General features: G+C 53.6%; 1 long non-coding RNA gene across 1 annotated transcript; it reads left to right on the forward strand.

The window, feature by feature from the left end:
• Window positions 1-2417: 2417 nt before the first annotated feature.
• LOC138445020 (uncharacterized) lies at window positions 2418-3752 on the forward strand. The gene is made up of 2 exons (XR_011258708.1): window positions 2418-3119; window positions 3435-3752. It is a non-coding gene; the product is annotated as an uncharacterized lncRNA (long non-coding RNA).
• The last annotated feature ends 215 nt before the right edge of the window (window positions 3753-3967 follow it).

Raw genomic sequence — 3967 nt, forward strand, 5'->3', positions numbered from 1 at the left:
CGGAGAGGCACAGCCGCCCTGCCGTCCACACTCCCGCAGGGTTACTAACAGCCTCTCCAAACACAAACATCAGGCAGAACTCCAGCACTTCTGTCCCCTCACTGCCCACAGCCCAGCCCATCAGCTCTCTAAGGCCCACCCCCTTCCCACGTCTCCCCTTCTGTATCCCCAGGCCAGGCCAGCCTCCTGGGTCTGCCCTGCAGGCCCCCCGGGACCCTGGCCCCTCTTGCAGCCTCCATTGCAGGTACAGGTGGTCCCCAACTTAGGGTGATTGAACTGAGGATTTTTCAAGTTTATGATAGTGTGAAGGTGATGCACGCTCAGTAGAGACCATACTTTGAATTTTGAATTTGCATCTCTTCCCAGGGGTGTGGGCGTGCAGGACCATCTCTTGTGATGCTGGGTGGCGGCCGCAAGTGCAGCCCCCGTGGGGCTGGCTTCACAGGCACCACGTCGGAGTCCCCCTTGCGTCTTCCTCTGTGGTCGCCATCTGGAAATTCTGAATACTTTGTGAACGAGGCCCACAACTTCATTCTGCACTGGCCCCTGCGAATCACGTCCAGTCCTCACACCCTCCTGGTCCCAGGAACACCCAAGCCGCCTCTTTCTTCCCTGGGGGCCGCGGCAGTTTCTTCAGCTCTTGGCCGGGCCCCTGCCTTCTCAGAGGGGACCCCACACACACCCCACCCGCCTGCTCATTTTCCACCACTGCCTGTCCCCACCCCCGATACACTCCAGGCTCACCCTGCCCCATCACACCAGGGTCCGCAGAGTTCAGACTGTGCCTGGTACAGAGCGAGCTCTCAACGCACACGTGCTGAGCCAGTGAGTGAAGGGCATAAAGCAGCTGTCAGTTCCAGAACTTAGATTCTGTTTGTGGCCTGAGAGTGGTGGCTGTGGGAGTTAGAAAGTGCTGCTCACAGAAAGAGTTAACTGCTCTGTGGCTTTTATTTGGACCGGGGGTCATCTGAAGGAGAGCAGGCGGGCCCAGCCGTCCCCTTGGTGGGACCAGCACTGGCTTCTGTGGAGATGCAATTAATTGAATATTCTGCAGTCAGTGAAGGGCTCTGATGATTTAATAAAATTAGGAACTGAAATAAGGGACTGTGCCTAGAAGAAGAGCACCTTAAACACACACACACACGCACACAACACATACATACCTACACACACACACACCTACATGTACACACATATACAAACACACATATACCTACACACACACACCCCTACACACACACCCCCTCCTAGAAACACATATACACCCCTACACACACACTCCTACACACACACACCCACACCCACACACCTACACACATATACAAACACATATACACCTACACACACTCCTACAAACATACCCCTACAAACACAGACACCCCTACACACACCCCTACACACACCCCTACACACACACACCCCTACACACACAACCCTACACACACACATCCCTACACAAACCCCCTACACACACACACCCCTATACACTCACACCCCTACACACTCACACCCCTACACACACACACCTACACATACACACGTATACAAACACACATACACCTGCACACCTCCCTACACACACCCCTACACACACACCCTTACACACACACCCTCTCCTAGAAACACATACACACCCCTACACACACACAACCCTACACACACACATCCCTACACAAACCCCCTACACACACACACCCCTATACACTCACACCCCTACACACACACACCTACATATACACACGTATACAAACACACATACACCTGCACACCTCCCTACACACACCCCTACACACACACACCCTTACACACACACCCTCTCCTAGAAACACATACACACCCCTACACACACACTCCTACACACACACACACCTACACACACACACCTACACACATATACAAACACATATACACCTACACACACTCCTACAAACACACCCCTACAAACACAGACACCCCTACACACACCCCTACACACACACAACCCTACACACACACATCCCTACACAAACCCCCTACACACACACTCCTATACACTCACACCCCTACACACACACACCTACATATACACACGTATACAAACACACATACACCTGCACACCTCCCTACACACACCCCTACACACACACACCCCTACACACAAACACCCCCCACATACACACCCCTAGACACTCACACACCCCTACACACTCACACACCCCTACACACACACCCCTACACATACATATGCAAACAGACACCTACACATACACACACATATATAGGGATACATATCTACACATACAGACCCATACATATACACACATACCCATATATGCACATGCACACTCACATCCATACATATACACACACCCACAGCTACACATGTGTACACATAACAGACACACACATAACCTGTACCCATACATATACACACACACGTACACACAAACACGCACACACATAATCTGTATCCATACATATATACACATAGACGTATGTATACAGAGACACATCTACACATGCAGACGTGTACACATACACACGAACCCATATATGCATATACATACACATACATATACACACACACCCTCACAGCCACACACGTACACACATACACATAACCTGTATCCATACATATATACACACACACGTACACATATACCCTCACACACATGCACACACATATACGCACACACATAACCTGTATCCACACACACACATGGAGTAAAAGGCAGTGTTCATCTCTTCTGAGCAGCACGAGAGGTTCTGCGGGCAGCTGGGAGAGGGGTTCAGCCCCCGACTCCAAGGGGCTCCCAGGGCAATGGTGGGTGTGCCGGGTGGGTGCGTGCTCCTCCCCAGACCCGCAGTCCCCAGGCTCAGAGGGAGGCGGTGAATGCGGCTGGCCTGGGCCTGCCTGCTCGACCCAGGTGGCCTGAGAAACACCTTGAGGTCCTGGGTGAGCTGGAGCACCCATCTCAGTGTTCCATCTCTTTTAGAAAAGGTCTGGAACAGATTCTCGATTTGAGACAACGCAAAATCACCGTCTCATTTGAGGAGGTCTGCCCCTGGCCCCAGGCACTGATGTGAGAGTGACCCGAGGCCGCGCGGTCCTCAGCCATCACCTGTCCTGCGGGGGTTCGGTGAGTGCTCAGCAGACAGGAAAGTGCAGTCCTGCACCAGGCAGGTGCACCGTGGATGTTCAAGGTGGGCAGTGGCCACCTGGCAGCCGTGTTGGTTTTGAACACAGAACGCATGCAACTAGTTTAGGCTGGGAGGGTGGACTGAGGTGTGAACACACAGAAACAGCGAGAGGCTGGAGAAACAGACTCAGGCTGGTCATCCAGGATCAGAGCCTCAAATCCTACCATGCCCTGCCATGGGGAGCCCGGCTCCATGATGGCCCCTCTCCTCCACCCTGCAGTCATCACCTGAAACCAGGTGCGTTTGCCTTGCAGGTGCCCGCAAGATGGAAACCCCCCACCCACCCTACTGAGCCAGCTTCCACGCATCACTCAGCTCTGGGCCGAGGCCCTGCCCGGTCCAGTCTGATGCATGGAGCCTGCATCCAAGGTGCAAAGGGGAGCTGGGAGCTCGTCTTGACTGCTGCATGGAGCAGTCAGGATGCCAGCGTGGGGTTTCCTCAGGACAGAAGGTTGCTGGAAAGGTGAGGGGTGGCTTCGGCTGGGACATCTGTACGCTGCAGGGAACCTTGGCACAGGAATGAATGAATGAGCAAATAAATAAATGGAGGCTTTGAAAGTTCCTAATGGCAACCAAGGCCTTGATTTCTCTGTCTGAAGCCCATTTGGCCTCAGTCTTTGTGACAGTGGTAGCGTGGTGCCCCCCAGGGGGAGATTGCGGCTGCCCTGGGGGACGGGTTACGGGGTGTGTGTGAAAGCAGGCACGGCTGCAGGCGGTGAGCCTCTGGAGACCTGGAGGTCAGAGGTGAGGTCACCGAGGACAGACATCCTGAACCAGGCTTTGCCTC

This window comes from Ovis canadensis, chromosome 8 (genome assembly GCF_042477335.2).
Source record: "Ovis canadensis isolate MfBH-ARS-UI-01 breed Bighorn chromosome 8, ARS-UI_OviCan_v2, whole genome shotgun sequence".
NCBI lineage: Eukaryota > Metazoa > Chordata > Mammalia > Artiodactyla > Bovidae > Ovis > Ovis canadensis.